At 42.4% G+C, this 19,136-nt stretch overlaps 1 pseudogene; it reads right to left on the bottom strand.

Moving 5' to 3' along the window:
- Positions 1 to 19,136, bottom strand: part of LOC138296721 (cytochrome P450 2K6-like) — a 390,473-nt pseudogene that overhangs the window by 279,754 nt on the left and 91,583 nt on the right.

Here is a 19,136-nt window from a genome sequence, read left to right as displayed (position 1 = left end):
CAATGCATTGCGATTCTTTTACTGTGCAAGCTGTGTAAACGAACCTGTGATTTGCTTGACTCCATACTCCATGTTGTCCTTCCTAGGCACCGTCCGCTGGGACTTGCGAGGAGAAGGATGAATCCTCGCGTGTACCGACCGCTGGTGGACCTGTCGACAATGGAAGAACGCCATATTATACGATACCGACTTGACCGAGCCACTATACATGAACTGTGTGCCCAGCTGGAGCCAGCCCTGATGTCCCCCATCCGCCAACCCACAGGGATTCCCCCTGTAGTGCAGGTTCTGTCAGTCCTCCATTTTTTGGCAAGTGGCTCATTCCAGACAACAGTGGCCATGTCATCTGGAATGTCTCAGCCTATGTTTTCAAAGATTTTGGCCAGAGTGTTGTCTGCCCTGCTGAAACACATGCGGAGCTACATTGTTTTCCCTGAGGAGGGTGATTTGGCCACTGTGAAGGGTGATTTCTATGCCCTTGGACATATCCCCAACATCATTGGTGCCATTGATGGGACCCATGTGGCTTTAGTACCCCCAAAAGACGATGAGCAGGTGTACAGAAACAGGAAAAATTACCATTCTATGAATGTGCAGGTGGTCTGTTTGGCTGACCAGTACATCTCCCATGTAAATGCCAAGTTCCCTGGGTCAGTGCATGACGCGTATGTTATGCGTAATAGCAGCATCCCTTATGTGATGGAACAGCTACAGAGACAACGTGTGTGGCTAATAGGTGACTCTGGTTATCCCAACCTGCCTTGGCTATTGACCCCAGTGAGGAATCCCCGGACCATGGCAGAGGAACGGTATAATGAGGCCCATGGGCGAACTAGGAGGATCATAGAAAGAACCTTTGGGCTCCTGAAGGCCAGGTTTAGGTGCCTGCATATGACAGGTGGATCCCTGATGTACTCACCAAAGAAGGTGTGCCAGATCATCGTGGCCTGCTGTATGCTTCACAATCTGGCATTGCGACGTCAGGTGCCTTTTCTGCAGGAGGATGGTCCAGATGGTGGTGTTGTAGCAGCTGTGGAGCCTGTGGAGAGTGAAGAGGAGGAAGACGACGGGGACGACACAGACAACAGGGACACAGTTATCCAACAGTATTTTCAGTAGCACACAGGTAAGAATCACCCACGCCATTTAACATTTCCTGAAAGCCTCCTGCATCTTTACTTTGTGTATTTCCCCCCAGTTCTTTTTAACTGATGTTTGATTTTCCCTTCCCTTTTCAGTGCTGTATGACCCACTGCGTGACTTCTGCTTGGTTAGCCCATGGACTAATGGTCATTGACATCGGTATGTTGTCATCACAAATTGACTGAACATTATTGAACAGTAATGTGTTATACATTTGTAAATAATACAGGCTGACTCCTGAATGATTTCAGTGCAATGAGTGATTTATTTTTAGTGCTAGATATTGGTACATGATATTAAAACGGTGATGGGTGAGGGTGGAGTAATGTCCATGGCAGAGTCCAGTTCTCAGTTTCACAGGTGCATTGTCCATATGCCTGTGGAAGGATGGAGCAGGGGCAGATCAAGGTTGGACAGGGTGACAATGTGGGACATTGGGATGACATCAGGGGGTATGTTATGCTGGAGGGGGTCTTGGCATCCAACTCTGTCTTCCTGTGAGATCTCAGGTTCCGCTTGCGGGTGGTTGTTCTTCAGCAGGAGGTGGGGTTCTGGTGGCCTGACGTTGTGGTGGGGCCTCCTGTCCACTAGCGCCGGCGGAGGTGGTAGGCTGTTCCTGGTCCTGGCTTGTGACAGGGGCCCTTTGTGGTGCCACATGGTCCTGCAATGTGGTTTCTATCCGGTTGAGGGCCTGGACTATGGTCCCCATAGCGGTAGCGATGTTCCTGAGTTCATTGCTGAACCCCATGTAGCGTTCCTCCTGCTGTGCCTGGATCTCGGTGAACCTGGCCAGTACCGTCGCCATCGTCTCCTGGGAGTGGTGGTATGCTCCCATGATGGTGGTGAGGGCCTCTTGGAGAGTGGGTTCCCTGGGCCTGTCCTCCCCCCCCTGTCGCACAGCAGCCCTCCCAGTTGCCCTGTTTCCCCGGGCCTCTGTCCCCTGGACGGTGTGCCCACTACCACTGCCCCCAGGTCCCTGTTGTTGGGGTGTTGGGTCAGCCTGGGTGCCCTGTAGTGGCGGACACACCGCTGATTGACGCGTCCTGGAGACGGAGGCATGGGCCCGCTGGGTGGGAGCTGTGCTGGTGTTCCCAGAGGGGGTTGGGTCTGCTGTGGCCTGTGTCTGTGTGTGGGGAACCGACTGTCCAGAGGTCCCCGATGGTCCGGGCTGGTCATCAGGTTCTAGGTCGACAGAGCTGCTGTCCTCACTGGGGGCCTGTTCTGGGGGTGGGATGGACAAATCTGGACCCTCCGTGGCGGTGTGTTGGCGTTCGGGCCCTGCAGGGGTAAAATAGTGTGGTTATTGTTTTTGTGTGTGCCATGGCGTGCATTTTGTGAGTGCCCTTGTCCCCCAGTGCTGGCATTCCCTTGTGGGAGGTTTTGTGAGGGTGGTTGGGGGGGTGTATGGGTATGTGCAATGGTCATGCTTTGGTGATGGCTGTCTATGGTTTGTGTTGGCATTCAGGGGTTGGTGTTGCTTAGGGTGGGTTGTGCTGGTGAGACATTGGCAGGGAGGATGTGTGCTGGGGGGGGTTGAGATTGGGGGTGAGGGTGGGGGTGTGGGTTGGCATGCTGGTGGTTGGGGGGGGGTGAAGTAGTTGAGATTCGACTTACCAGAGTCCATTCCTCCGTGTACTCCAGCAAGGCCATCAGGATGCAGGATGTTTACTACCTCTTGCTCCCATGCTGTGAATTGGGGTGGAGTGGGTGGGGGTCCGCCGCCAGTCTTCTGCACAGCGATGTTGTGTCGCGACACCATCGAGTGCACCTTCCCCCGTAGGTCGTTCCATTGCTTTCGGATATCTTCCCGATTTCTGGGATGCTGTCCCACAGCGTTGACCCTGTCTACGATCCTTTGCCATAGCTCAGCCTTCCTTGCTATAGTGGTGTGCTGCACCTGTGTGCCGAAGAGCTGGGGCTCTACCCTAATTATTTCCTCCACCATGACCCTGAGTTCTTGGTCCGAGAACCTGGGGTGTCTTTGGGGTGCCATGGGGTGGTGTGGATGAGGTGTGGGGTGGTGTTTGTGGTGATGTGCGTGGTGATGTGTGGTGATGTGTGCGTAGATGTGGTGTGGGTGATGATGTTGTGTTCCTGTGTGTGTTGTGCTTTGCGTGCCCTGTGCTCTCTCTCAGTGTATTGCGCCTTCTCTCAGATATTTGTGGTTGTAGGGGTTTGTGGGTGATGTGGGCGTGTGTTTTATATTGTATTGGGTGTGTGGGAGTGGTGTGTGTATGTGTATCAGGTGTGTGTATTTCAAACTGTCCAATGTGGCTGTGTTTTGTATATGTGTGTGTATTTTGACCGCGGCGGTGTGTACCGCCAATGGAATACCGCGGTTGAAAGACCGCCGCGTGGATTCGTGGGTCAGAATGGCATGGGCGTGTTTGTGTTGGCGTGGCGGTGGAGGTTTGGTCATCTCCAGTTTATCGCTGGCCGCTGATGAGGCGGCCTTCCGTGGATGTCGGGTTTTTGGCGGTTTCACAGTTGGTGGTCAGAATGACCGTGGCGGTTTACCGCGGCCGCGGCGGTAGAATGGCGGACTTCTGACCGGCGGTAAGGGCCTTTTACCGCCGAGGTCAGAATCACCCCCAGAATCTTTCAGCGTGTTTCTACACATTCCGAGCTACAGCAATTTTTTAATCTGACCTAGATTGATTGAGATATGTTTTTGCAAAGTATTACTCACTGCTTTTTTGTATGTTTAATTTCGTACTATAGATTTTGCGTATATTTTTCAGGTCTACCAGCATAGTATCTTTTTCATATAAAAGAACAATTACTCAAGCAATCTCTGAGAAGGTTAATAGTGTGCCAATGTGTTGGACCTGGCGATTTCTGCAGAGTGTCCACCAAACTGTTTGCCTTTACCCTCCACTTTGTGCAAATATTCATTTTTGTTGGCTCTAGGACTCTGTGCACTTTATCGCTGTTAACCAGTGCTAAAGTGTTGCTGCTCTCTCCTTTATACATGGTAAAATTGGCTTACTCCTGATTGGCATATTTAATTTATTTTAAGTCCCTTGTACAGTGGTATACCATGTGCCCAGGCCTGTAAACTAAATGCTACTATTGGGCCTTCAGCATTTAGTGTGCCACCCAGTTAAGTAGCTCCTTAAAACATGTCACAGGTCTGCCAGTGCAGCCTGAATACAATTTTAAACTGCCAATTTGACTTGGCAATATAATCCCCTTGCCGAACTTTAAACTCCCTTCTTATTGTAAATAACTCACCTATAAGGTAGGCCCTAGGTTGCTCTTAGGGTAGACTGCATTGTAATTTAAAAGGTTGGACTTGTACTATTTTTAAGGTTTACATGTCCAGGTAGTGAAAAACTCCTAAATTCTATTTTCGCTGCTATGAGGCCTACAACTCCAAAAGAAAAACAGCGGCTTGCTGTATTGCATTTAGTAAGTGCGAACCTTTAATTGGGAAGAGATCAGCAATTATTGTTTGGTATCTATAAACTTGTAGTTAAAACACCAATTTAATGGTAAAGTCAGATTTTAAATTACAATTTTGAAAATGCTACTTTTAGAAAGTTGGCATTGTCCTGCTCTGTGCCATTTGGTACCTGCAACCTGCACTAGGTTTCATGACTGGGTCTAGTTGGAAGTTAGATTTTGTGAATTCTTCCCAGACAGTCACACAATTGAGGGCTTATGTGTGCCTGAATAGGACATCTGTTGACAGGAAGGGGGATGAAGGGGAGGGGGGGTGGGGTGGCCGAATTCCGTCTACGGTTATAATGCAGTTGGCGGCTGGTAGCCACGGCGACGGTATGTTGGCGGCCGTCACCATGGCGGTAGGCGGCATTTACCGCCAATGTAATAAAGAGGGCCTAAATGTTTTTCATTGCTTGCCAGTACTGTTTGCTTGTTGCTTTGAATCAAACAGCATACATTAACACTGCAAATGCCTTTTATTTTTTTAGGTACCCAGCAAGAAGCCTTCAAATCAAAGAAACTGAGGAAAATCAGGTAAGTAAAGTAACATTTTTTTGCAGGTTCACATATTACCACACAGTACACATTTGCTGCCTAAAGTGTAACAATCAGTCTTTAGAACAAAGACAATTAAAAATATCAGATAAGGAAAGTAAATAGTTGTTTAGCACGTTCATGCTTTACCACACAGTACACAGCTACTGTCCCACAGCATGTTGTTCTTTTCTTTTTCCTTGCAGGTTATCAAGGATGAATCTTCTTGTATAACATAGGAGAGGATCCGAACCCAGATGCAATGCCAGCAGAGGACCAGAACGACAGCAAGAGCCCAGGAATCCAAAGACGCAATGCAAGAAGTCAGGTAAGTGCCAACACAGGAAGAACTAATGACAAGCAACTTACTGTGGTGCAGCGCACAATCTTAAAGGCTGTGCACTTACCATTTAAAGGGGCCGCACGTTCACGGTCTGAATCCAAACATTCTGACACCCAATCTTGCACCACAAGATGTCCGCAGTTGGCGCTTTGATTTTTTAGGTTCTAGATTTCTATTTGAACATTAAAAAATCATAACTCTGGTTCAACTGATTGGACTTTGATCATTTTGGGGTCATAATATTTATTTTACTCTAGTTTTCTAAATTGGTGTAGATTTTTTTCTTGTGTGTTTTTTTTTCATTTTATTACTGTGTGTGTGCTGCATAAATACTTTACACATTGCCTCTAACAGAAGCCTGACCGCTTTTAAGCACAGGTTAATTTAGGTCTTTTGTGGTTCACCATGACAGGGATTGTGGCTGCTGCTTGAATAGGGGTTAACCCCTTTAGTCAACAACCCAATTTCTCACACCATGTATTACAAAGAAAAAAATAGCCCCCCACCATACGTTAAAAGGATACATCAAGCCACCTCAGAGTTTCGTGACCTTATGAAGGAACTCAGACTTTGGCCTTGTTCCACAATGTGGTCACAGAACATCTTGGTGCAGAGGATACTTTATCATGTATAATCTTAATATACATAGGTATATCTGAATTAGTTCATTTACAAATCTCTCAGTGACTCTGAGTATTAGCAATAGGAGGCCTCTGTCCTAAGGAGAGTATTAGCACACTTTATGACCCTAGACATTTTAAAGAAATAAATCCGTGTGATATCAAAAGCTGAGCCCTGTGTGAGTATTGATTACTAGAAAGAAAATAACTGTGGGTGACTCTGAATATTATCAAAAAGTTAGTTAGTTATTTATAACATAGCTACAAGTGACAAAGAGCTCATTGAAACTGTTTATTTATTACAAGTATCACAGTTATAACAGCAAATCACACTTTGAATGCCCAGAGTGCAGAGGATTGCCAGTTTATATATTTCTACAAAGATAAAACTCCCAAACACATCTAAAAAGCTTTCCTTGATCATCTTCACAGTATATGCCTTTCTTAATGATTACTCTAATTTTTTTTAAGTAAAAAGGAGGATCTGTTGAAATTGTCCTTGAACATTGAAGAATAAAACAGTCTTCATATTAGTATCTAATAATGATAAAGATCTGGACATAGCTCCCGATAACTGGTGGCTGAGTAATCTGGGGATAATGTATGCCCACTGTTCTTTGATGACCATTGCAAACTAGTGCAGTGCTTCTTTGGCGCATTATTTCTACTTCAAGGACAATGGGCCCGATTCACAAAGGTAAACTTAGACCAAAGGTTTCAGGGGCAGATTTAAGAAAAGTGGTGTTGCACCTAGTGCAGCGCCACTTCCCTTGCACCTCTTAACACCCCCCTATCGCCAACATGTGTACACCGTATTTAAAATACGGTACACCATGGGGCATGGTAGGGGGCAAAAGTGTTTTTTTTTACGCTATTGATGTACTCTGCAGAAGTAGCCCCAAAATGTTTGCACTACTCCTGCAGAGTGCATAGGGGCCCATTATGAACAATGGAAGCTCCCTTTTAACACCTGCTCTGAGCAGGCTTTAAAATGCTGAAAAAAATTATCTAAGGAAATCTCTGAGATTTCCTGCCACCATTTTATGAGCCCCTCCAATGCTGGACCACCTCCTTGCATACATTATGCCTGGAGCAGGCATAATGTGGCGCAAGGGTTTACAAAGAGGTGCAATAAATGCATTGCTCCACTTTGTAAACATGGTGCAGGGTAAATGCCACTTTAGCGCAACTTTAGCGTAAAAGAAATGACACTATGGTGGTACTAAGGTGGTGCTAGGGGCTCTTAAATCTGCCCCTAAGTTTAGACCTAAAGTCTAAATTGAGACCAAAAGTCTAACTTTACTTCTAGTAAAGTTAGACACTTGGTCTAAGTTTGGGCTTCTGGTTTATGTTTAGGCTAAAAGCCTAAACCTAGATCTAAAGTCTAACTTTACTTACAGTAAAGTTAGATGTTTGGTATAAGTTTAGACCAACAGTCTATCTTTATTGCAAGTTAGACTTTAGGTCTAAACTTAAACTTTTCGTCCAGGTTTACCTTTGTGAATCGGGCCCATCATTTGTGATGACTTTTTGTCTCTGTATCACACGGTGGACTCAATTACAATTTAGAATGAGAGGTATTTCTTAGTAGGCTACTGCTCTGCGTGATTGCAAGAGGCCTAATGTTGCAGTTCCTTGATATTCTCGGTGTAGAAACGCTTGGCCTGATTTTGCCAGCAAGTACATCTAGACTGCAAAGTCATGTATGGTTGGGGAAAGGCTGCTTGCACAAACAAAGCCAGGTCTCACTCACCCCAGTGGCACTGACCCAGCTTGGCAGTAGCCTCCTTCCTCCTTGTATGTGACTCCACTGCAGCCCACTTGTACACAATTGTACACAATTGTGAAAGGCCCACCCTATTATCCATCTGAATGGATATGAAGGGTAGTTTTGCCCAACCATTTGTTTAGAAATACAGGGACTCATTTACAAGAAACAGACGGATCGTCATCGATACGTCAGATTTCTTGCGTCTGTCGCACATCCCCTAATGATGCCATGGATGGGCTGCATTTATTATACAGAGCTCCATGGCACACATTTTCACAGATGCATCAGAAAGAGACACACTGCTCAACTTGCTTTGTTAAACTGACACAACTCCAGCAATGTGAAGAGAGTCCCATTGTATAAAGCCCTGCATTCATTTTACACCTGGTCTGAGCAGTCAGTAAACTTTTGACACAGTAAAGTCATAGTGAAAAGTTATAAATTTTACTTTGTCAGTTCTACGTGGCTTTTTCCATGGGAATGCCTACCCTACATACATTATACCTGGTGCCCTACGTGGGAAGGGTATGCCCAGATGCCACTGGATTCAAGCTAGCCTGGCTGATGAGGGGTGAAACCCCAAAACCGGTCGCAGGATGCTTGTTTCCAGTCCAGGGAAGACCTGGCCTGGCAGTTCGGGCTGGACTGTTCCCATGGGGAACAGGGTCATGACTGGTTTGCATATGGCTGGGTCCAAACTGGCATGGCATGGGTAGCAAAAAAACGATGGATTTAGGCCCAGATCTCTGTACTGGGGGTGAATGTTTGACATTGTTCAGCATTCCGTCCATCACTTGTTCTTTTTTAAGGTACCAAAGCAACATTCTCATCTCTAACTAGTACCCTGTTGTTCTACGGTTAATATGGGTGAACTATTTAATATAATATTTTGGTAAGATCACTAGTCAATAATCTTAAAAAAATCTCACCCTTGTGAGCCACAATTAGTAGCTGGACCAAAAAAGTAAGCGTGATATTTGAGTAGAAGCTATAAAGTTTATCACTTACCAGCATGTGACTGAAAATATGTTGTTAGAAATTCACTTTCTTCTCAAATTTAATCCTCAATAGTCCTCTTGCCCATTCCAAAATCTTTCAAAGTTAACAGGGTGAATCTTCTCATTCTTTTCCATTTTTCTCCATGTGCAAAAGGAACACCTATAAAAAACTATTTCAGTGACAAAAAATAATGTCATACCGATCTGAAACAATGTTATTCCACCAACTTAAATGAAAAGTCACACATAACAGTGCAAAACATAATGATTTCAATTGTTGTTACATATGATGTACTGTTTGATATTGTGATTAATGCACGAGAGGGTGAACTTTGTGTTGCCTTTTCAGGTTGTCATCCTTAACTTCATTGTCCAATTGCCCACAGATTTTCTGGAAGTTGAATCTTTGCAAAGCATAGTTTGTGCCTCATTGCTCTGACCCTCTCCTTGTTAGCATGGGGGAGTGAGGAAAATCAAAGTGGCATTTATAAATAACCATTAGACTTCTGGTTCAAGGGTGAATAGATAACTTAGTGGATCAGTAATTTGACACAGTTATGCAACACAAGATTAACAAAGCAATTTATAGAATTTAGGGCCAGATGTAGAAAGCATTTTGCATGGTGCAAACTGCGAAAATCGCAGTTTGCGCCATGTAAAATGCCTTTTGCGATGCAAATTCACAATTTGCGAGTCGGTACCGACTCGCAAATTGTGAATGCGACTCGCAAATAGGAAGGGGTGTTCCCTTCCTATTTGCGACTCGCATCGCTATGCTAAATTGCTTTGTGACCGCGAATGCGGTCGCAAAGCAATTTGCAGTTACCACCAGTGTCACACTAGTGGTAACCCATTCGCAAAAGGGAAGGGGTCCCCATGGGACCCCTTCCCCTTTGTGAATGTTGCAATAAGGGTTTTTCAGAGCAAAGGTTTTGTTATTTTTTTGATTGTGCAACTCGTTTTCCTTTAAGGAAAACGGGCTGCAAAATAAAAAAAAAACTGCTTTATTTCAAAAGCAGTCACAGACATGGAGGTCTGCTGACTTCAGCAGGCCACCATCCCTGTGAGTGCAGGGACTCGCTATGGGGTCGCAAAATGCGACCCACCTCATTAATATTAATGAGGTGGGTCTTTGCGACCCCATAGCGACTCGCAGTCGGTGTCTGAGACACCGTACTGCATCCGATTTTGCGAATCGGAAATTGCGAGTCGCACCGACTCGCAATTTCCGATTCTCAAATTCGGAAATTGCTACATCTGGCCCTTAGTGAAGAGTGAAAACATAATTTCTGAATGTCATATAGTTAGCTATGAAGAACAGGTTTTAGTTAACGTTTATAAATAAATCAGGACCCATTTATACTATTTCAGCTGTCTCCTATGTGGTTATTACATACATACCAGCATGATACTGAATGATAAGTCTATCTTGCTATTTATGATACAGCATATTCCTTTGGTGGACAGGGTTAGGCATTTCAAGGGTGATTCCTATGATTGCACGATCAATGTTTTCCCTTTAAGGGAAATCTGGTGAGGGTTTTAGTCATCCCTACGAAAACATAAATAGCATTCTTAGCAGGCAATGAGTCTTTGGTTAACAAGGGCTTACAATTGATGAGGTTATGCTATATTATATGCCAATTATAACACCTTAAAACACCATGCAGTGATCATCAACTAAAAGAAAAATAAGCCTCAGTTCCTGTGCTTGGTAATTCAATCTTCTGGAGTAATTGAAAAAGGGATAGGCTTGAGTGGAAATCTTATAGTAAAGTTTATTATGCATAGTTATTAAAAACTATAGCATACATTAACTCATTGTAAAAGAAATTGCTACAGCATCTTTTCATAATGATAATGCCCATACATTAAAAAGGTTAATATTTTTCACAGTAAAAAAGACCGTATGTTTAAAGAGAAGACATCCTGCATTGTCAGCAGATGGGATCTCACAAGATTAAAATTTGTTACTGTAATCTTTAACAATTTGGTAAAACTACAGTTCACTGAAACGTCTGTTGTCTTGTGAAAAGCTATCACAGCTTGCATGCACAAGTGAATGCCTCGCTGGTTGAAAAGTACCCTCAGCAGCCTCGTCCTTGTGGACAGCAGCCCTGGACAGATGCAGGTTATATGAATAATGTTTTCTCCCCCAGCAAAACACAATCTACAGCAGATGGCTTTAGGACCCCGAAGCCAGTGTACTGCATGAGCAATACCAGGGAAATACAAAAAGGTACTTGCCTGGGCCAACCCGTTTCTAAATAGCATTGGGGTTTAATATTTTTGTATTTGTTTAGGATAATCCAAGCGTGTGATCTGGCTGAAAGGGCCCCTTTATCTATTAATGCAGATGTTTGCTCGTAACACCATTGATCACTTTTTATCAAGGGGGCTAAAGATCTTTTTTCCATAGGGATAGAACGGACAGATCATCAATTACCAGATTTATATACTTCCTGGATGGCTCATTTGTACTTGTTTGAACCTCTTGCCAAAGAACTTGGCACAGTCAATTGGTGGTCAATAATTGTATTCTTTCTCAGACTTTCATATAGGCTCACTTCCTTGATATTGCTTGATTCAATAGACCAAACTCTAGTCTTATCTGGGCCGGAAAAACACTTTAACATCTCTACCTCATAGAGCCTTGCTGCCATAGGTGATACTCGGAGGTAGTTTTTCTGGTAGTTTTGCTGCTATTACCTTTAGCAGGGGCAAGTAGTTTGGGCAGTCTAACAACCTCTGCAAGGTGCGAAACGCAAGGAGTAGATTATGTCTCTTCCTTCGCAATTCCAACCTGTTCTGGAGGAAGGAGCCCTTGTCATTAAATAGTTCTCCAAGGTATTGGTATGTTCTGACTGTCCCCATTTGTTGACCTTGGTGATACCATTTATGTGTTTTCTGTATCTTAACTTCTCTCTTCCATGGTCTTTGTCTTCTCGTTTATCAACACCCATTGGCAGTCAAATAGTGCGATAGCTTGTTGATAAGGCATTGCAAGCCAACTTTGGTTGGCTTAGAAGTATTATGTTGTCTCGTTACAGAAGGTTAAAAATGTGCATACTGCCTGGTTTGGGGTTGTGCGCATTTTTTGCATCCAGTGACAGAGACAAGTCAGCTAAGAAAAGGTTCAACAGGTAGTGCCCAAGGATGCATCCTTGCTTTAGGCCCCGCGAGGTTTCAAATTTCCTTGACATAGGAGTCTTCTCCAATTTGTGCTCTTACCCAGGTGCCCAAGAATAGCAACTATATTGCTATTAAGAGGTGGGGAGTAATACCCCAACTTGACAGTGTTTTCCAAAGAAGGTTACACTGCACACAATCGAATGCCAACTTGCAATCCACAAAGCAAAGGTACATTGTTTGCGTAGTCAATTTTTGTATGCCCATAATTACTGAGAAAGATAAAATGTTTTTTGTCATACCAGCCCCTTCTACAAACCCTGTCTGGATAGGAGGGATAATATGCTTCTCTTCTGCCCAGCACAGTAAATCCATTAGGAGAAGGCGTGCAAAGAGATTTGCCTCGGTTGTGCAGCAGCGCAATTAGGCAGTAGTTGTCCAGTAGATGATGATCACCTTCTTTGAAGATGGGTGTAATTATAGAAACTTTACATGGGTTCAGGATAGTTGTGAGTTGAAGGGCACTGTTAAAGACCACCACAAGGCTGGCTGCCCAAAATGTGGGATCAGACTTGTACCATGCTTGAGGAATTCCATTTGGGCTTGGCACTCCGTCTCATCTGCTCTTTTAAATGTATGTACTTATTGGCTCATCTCAGAGGCTAGGTGCAAGGGTGCCTGAAGTTCTAAGGCTTTTTATTGAGGCTTTGCTAATTAGCTCTTGGCTGAAAGGAGCTTTAGCCACAGGAGTTGAATTAATGTGGTTTGCCAAGGAGTCTGTCCATCTAAATTCTTTTAGGTTTGAACTCAAGATTACCAATGGGGGCCTGCTCAGGTTGTTGACCATTCTCCAGAAGTCTCTCAGGATTTTCTTTTTACTTAGGATACAGTGCTTGTGCCCAGAAACTTTGTTTTATTGTTATTTTCTCCTCCCAGGTTACCCTTCCATATGTTTCGTTTATACATTTAGGTAGGTTTGGATTGCAAGGTTCACTGTTGATGGGCCTGAGTGTTTACTCTCATTTGCCCTGCATCTGCAAAGGCATTTTGCTCTTTGCTTTTGGCATTTGAAAAAAAAATGCCTAACTTAATGAGTGTTCAGAGGATGCAGCTAACTTTATAAAAATTGATGTGGCACAAGATTCTGATTTTTAACTTCAAGTTAGACAAAGGATGTCAACTAATAATATTTCAAAACAAGATGGTTTCCGAGAAATATTGTATTTTCAGAAACAGGAATATAGATTGTCAGGGTCATAGACTACTGTCAATGCAGTGCACTTAAAAAGTTAGAGTGCTGACTGGACAATGCTTTTTGGGTGTTGTTTGTTCTTTACCAGTGAAATGGAGTGGTTATCCTGATCACATCCCTTGAGAAGGCAGTTCTGCCTTGCTACTCTGAAAGAGTCAAGTGCTACAACGGAGTGCTTAGTTCCCAGCAGACCAATGGTCTCACATCTTTGCCAAGGAATAATCAATTTCCTTGCAATTTTCTAGTCTTTTTTTTGGGCCAGTAAAATTGGGTCCAGTGTCCCACCCCTGGGTAAGCAGGGTGAAAAACACTGGACATTTGTGATTTGGTGTAGCAGAATTGTATATTGGATTTCCACTGTACCTGACTCACAAGGAGGGTCTGATGTATTCAAATTAAAAATGAAAAGGTTACTGTTACATCCTTACTTAAACATTTCGTCAGCAATTTTGAAAACCCAGACAAGTAAAAATCATAGATCCCTTATTCTGACTGTGTTTATACATTAGATTCTACCCTAAGGGCAATCAAGAGACATCATTACATCTGTACATTTGCAAACAATGAGCCCTCCTGCATTCAGACTTAACTCTGGGGATCCCTTCCCATTTGCGAACAGGTTGTCATCTCCTTTAACGAGTCTGTTAAATATTAACATCTTCCGACAGCATTTCAGCCGCAAAACATTAATACATACCATAAGGAATCACTCTTTAGAAGGGATGCCCTAAACATAACTGTAGTATTGTACTACAGTTATAGTGCTGTGTATTTTATAATTATATAGTATGTTGTTATAAATTTCATGATGTTTAGTTGTAATTGGTATGTTCCATTTCTTACTGCTACATTCGTGATATGTGTACAATAATTATTTGTTTTATTTTGACGCTGCAGCGTTTCCTTCTCGCGTTATTTAATGTTGCTTAGCATTGGAAGTTCAAATTCGCGGCTGGTTTCACAAGTCTCACGTTCAGCTTTCAGCAGCGCACGATCAATGCTTAGCAACTAACTTTGCTTAGCAACTGACTTTGAGCTTTCCAGCAGCTGTCAATAATATTACGTTTTTCTACAGCACGCAATCTCTGCCCTTCAGCGAGCTTCTGGTTACTTAGTAACCGAAGCTAACAAGATCAGATGGGCACAGAGATACACTGTTGCATTGCAACATCTGCTCCTCAGACCCTTCAGATTCACTAACGTTTTCTAGCAACAGTTTCAAACTATCTCTTCTCCATGTGCTGCATCAGCTGTTAATACTTCCTCGCTAATTTTTGTCATAACTCGAACATCTCGACAACCTCAACGTCATCACAGTCCTCTCTGGAAACAAAGCTGTGATACTATTTGAGAACATTTTAAGATTTGAGTTCTATCTTCAGACATGCAAAATATTTATCCACCGCCTTTCTTTTTATCTATTCCAGGTGAACCATCCATTCCATGGCAAAAATGGAAAAAAGTTTTTTTAACTTACCTAAGAATTTGCGGTAGCAACTTCTCTGCTGAAAAGAAAACATCTGTTCTTCAGCATTGTTTAGGTGCAGAAGGCCAGGATATTCTACAGATGTTGCCAGCAATTTATATACCAGGTTGAGCAGAAGGAGACTCTTCTTTAAATGAATTTGAAGAAGCATTGCTCAAACTAGACAAACATTATTTACCAAAAGTTTTGATCATTCTTCGAAGGTTCTACTTTGGGAAGTGTAAGCAAAGTGATAAGGAGTCAATCGAGGATTATGTGACGAATCTTCGTAAACTAGCTGCCCTTTGCAACTTCGGTGCCAACAGTGATGAACGAATTTGCGATCAATTTATTCTTGAATGCAAAAGTGACAAGGTCAGGGAGGTACTTTGGTAGAAAAGTGATCCTACTTTGGATGAGGTTTTACAAATTGCTAAACAAATTGAACATTCCGAATCCTGCATTGAGAACTTAAAGAAATCTAAGAGTTGTACTTCCATCCAAAAGATTGATTCTAAGTCTAAAGCAACCTCTAACACAAAACAAAAAACTAAAATGTTATGTTTTAGGTGTGGGTCACCTACACATTTAGCCAACTGCAAATAATGTCCTGCTTTTTCAGCAATTTGCAACAGGTGTAGTAAAAAGGGGCACTTTGCTAAGTAATGTAAATCTTCTAACAAGGGTAATGTAAAACTTAATGAAGTAGTATGTGACTTTGATGACTAAGAATTTATTTTACAGGTTGTGAACAACGTAAACTGTATATCTGCAATTCGTTGTGATTACCCAATGGATATGGTTGAAGTCAATGGAACTCTAATTTCCATGATGATGGACTCTGGGGCAAAATTATCCCTCATTTCTGAAGTAGACTTTAAAAACCTTTTTGAAGGAACAGTGATACTGCAATAACCTGACGTGACTCCTTATTCTTATGCTGGTAGGCCTATACAATTAAAAGGGTACTTCGATGCACGTATTCAGTTCAAAGGCAACAAAACGTTTGGCAAAATTGATGTTCCGGTTGTAGGAGACACCATCTTGAGTTGACCTCACCAAAAACAGTTGGGAAAAATCTTAAATCCCAATGCTGTACCTCAAGTACAAGTACAAAAAATTCCAAACATTGAACATGACTTGTGGGTTCAATTTTCCGATTTCTTCAATTCCAAGATATGGTGTATCAAAGGATACAAGCATCGCATTGTGCTGAAGTCCGGCGCTCAACCTATTGCTTGCAAATTAAGGAATGTTCCCATCAGTCTACGTGACAAAGTGAGGTTAGAACTTCAAAGACTAAAAGATGTTGGAATCATTGAAGAAGTTGAGGCAGCTCAATGGATTGCTCCCATCATAGTAGCTACCAAATGTTCTGGCGATGTACGGCTGTGCATAGATCTTCGCAACCTCAATAAGGAAATCGTCGAAGATAGATTTCCACTACCCAATATTTCTGAAATGATTAGTTCATTAGGCAATGCAAATTTTTTCTCTACACTTGGTCTAACTTCTGTGTACCATCAAGTTCAATTGACAGAAGATTCTAAGCTGATGACTTCCTTCATTCCATCGTTTGGTGTCTTCAAATTCTGCAGAATGCCATTCGGTCTCTGTTCGGCAGCTGCACTATTTAAAAGCCTAATGAGTAAGATGTTAGGAGGTATTGAAGGTGTATGTTTCTTTCAGGATGAGAAGGATAAGTGTGAAATTCTAAAGTCAGACATTGTGTATTTGGGTCATGTTATTTCCGGCAATGGAGTAAAGCCTAAAGATGATTTAGTCCGCTCAACTGTAAGCTTGTCCACTCCAGAAAAGATAAGTGACGTTCAGGTGTTCTTAGGTATGGCAGAGTTCTATGCTAAGTATATCCCTGATTTTGCAAAAATGTCAAGTTCCATTGGGGATTTCCTTAAAAAGAATTCGGAATTTTTGTAGACCAATGAGTGTGAGTTAGAATTTCAAGATCTGAAGATTGCATTATCCTCAGCCCAATCTCTTAGCAGTTTTCAACCTGGTTTACCCTGTTATCTCACAACTGATGCTTCTGACAAAGGATTAGGGTGTGTTTTGAAGTAGATAAAAGGTGATGAGACTATTATTATAGCATTTGCTTCACATACTTTGCGAGGTGCTGAGTTTAAGTATTCTACCATAGAGAAAGAAGCACTAGCAATATATTGGGCGAGTAAGAAGTTCAAACAATTCCTTTGGGGTGTTCAGTTTGAAGTACATTCTGACCACAAACCTTTGCGAGAAATCTTTGAGAAAAAGTGGCTTGATAATGTCTCATCTTTCATTTGTAAGTGGGTCATAGCTCTACAAGATGTTCAGTTTGTAGTTAAGTATGTCCCAGGTTGTGACAACAAAACTGCAGATTGTCTGTCTAGGATGAGTTCAGAGAATATCTCTGCTGATTCTGGTACTAATTCATGGTGGGTTGACGAGGAACTGAAAGTGTGTACTGTTACTGAAGGGTGCATATCAGAACAAGAATGGTTAGATGGGATGACTAAGGATGAAGAATTATTGAAAATTAGTGATTTGCTCATGTCAGGAAAGTTGGAGAACTACAATGATCATGTAGTTTTGCCTTTCAAGAAAATTTGGTCAGAACGTTCTGTATCAAATGGCCTGTTGCTAAGAGGATATATGTTAGTGCCTCCCTCTGCGTGAACGTCTCCTCAATCTTGCACATTCTGGTCATCAAGGGATCCGTAAGACTAAGGAAAGAATGAGGAATACGTATTGGTGGCAAGGTATGGACTTAGCTTTAGAAAGGAAAGTTAGGGAGTGCGTGGAGTGTAGGGTAGCCGATAAAACCTTAAAAGTCAGGACTCAACTTTTAGTACTTAAAGACATTCACAAAGAAGTTTGGGAGGAAGTGTCCATTGACATCATGGGACTGATTTCATGTGGTTCTGTTTCCAAATACGTTGTTGTACTTATAGACAAGTTGTCTAGGTGACCTGAAGTATTGGTCACATCCGAAATTACTTCCAAAACTGTTGAAGATTTCCTCATGAATGTTTTCGGTAGGGAGGGTAATCCTAGATTCATTTTATCTGACAATGGAGTTCAGTTTACCTCGAAACTTGTGTGTGACTAATTTTCTTCTAGGGATATAGTTCATAAGAAGTGTGCCTTGTACCATCCAGAAACTAATGGGATGGTAGAACGCTTTAACAGAACCCTAAAAGAGTCTATTCAGCTAGCAAAGGTGGTTGGAGTTAGTTGGGAAGAAATGATTAAGTTCAAAGTAGAAGAATACAGATTTACACTGCATTCCAGGACAAACCAGTCTCCTTTTGTATTGTTTAGGGAGCGAGTTCCTCACACAATTCTTAGTCCACCATGGGTTAAAAAGTTTCTTAAAACAGATTTTGATCAAGAAGAATCAGAGAAAAATGATATATGATGCCCGCAAAGCTGTTAAAGAGAAAGAAGTACATATAGGTGATAGGGTCAAAGTCAAATTACCTGTGAAAACAAAATCTGGAATGTCAGGTTTTAGTAAAATACATCGAACTGTAAAAGTGTTCAGAGGAGCGGTTAAACTTGATGATGGTCGAACCTGGAACCTTAACAGAATTGTAGTTATGTAACTTTATGTGTTTTGTTCGCTGGGAAGGGGGTAGTGTAGTATTGTACTATAGTTATAGTGCTGTGTATTTTATAATTAAAAAGTATGTTGTTATATATTTCATGATGTTTAGTTGTAATTGGCATGTTCCATTTCTTCCCCTGGATTGCTCTGTAATCATATGTCTGGAATTCTGAGAGTGTTTCGGGAGACAGTTGACAGTAGCATCCGGGAGCTGGAGTGGATGGAGTTCTCCTTTCTTCCCTACTACTAACTTGAATAAAAGTCTAGATAAAATGACTTTGCACCGGTGAACCTCATTTCGCTTTCAACTCAAGAGAGGATCTACTTCAACAACCCTTTCAAATTAGCTATTCCTTCTGAGTTCCTAAACCCATTTAGTGAAACAGTAACATGTTACTGAATCACCAAATTGGTTTAGTACATTGAGAAACTACATTTTATTGTTGCAAACCCTGCCATTTACCAAATGGCAGGTGTGAGAAACTGGGGCTGATTGCAGAGGCCCCATAACTTTTTGCCCCCATTTTCCACTTTATGCTGGTGTTTTCCTGACTCTGATGGTGCCCTGGGTACTGCTAACCAGTCCCAGGGCCTGTGCTCTGTGTAAAATGGATATGCAAATTAGGCTAATTATAATTGGCTAAGTTAACCTACCTATAAGTCCCTAGTATATGGTAGGGCATGTAGGTTTAGGGACCACAGCATAGGTGGTGCACACCTAGGTGCATTGCTGAGGTGCCCAGTGTCATTTTAAAATCAAGCCTGCCTTGCTGGCTGCTTTTAAATTAAAGTTATATGCAAATTCGACTTTGGAATTAAAGGTACTT

Source organism: Pleurodeles waltl, chromosome 5, assembly GCF_031143425.1.
Source record: "Pleurodeles waltl isolate 20211129_DDA chromosome 5, aPleWal1.hap1.20221129, whole genome shotgun sequence".
In the NCBI taxonomy this organism is placed as follows: domain Eukaryota; kingdom Metazoa; phylum Chordata; class Amphibia; order Caudata; family Salamandridae; genus Pleurodeles; species Pleurodeles waltl.
Note: the sequence above shows the minus strand (reverse complement) of the source record. Positions and strands in the feature narration are given on the sequence as shown.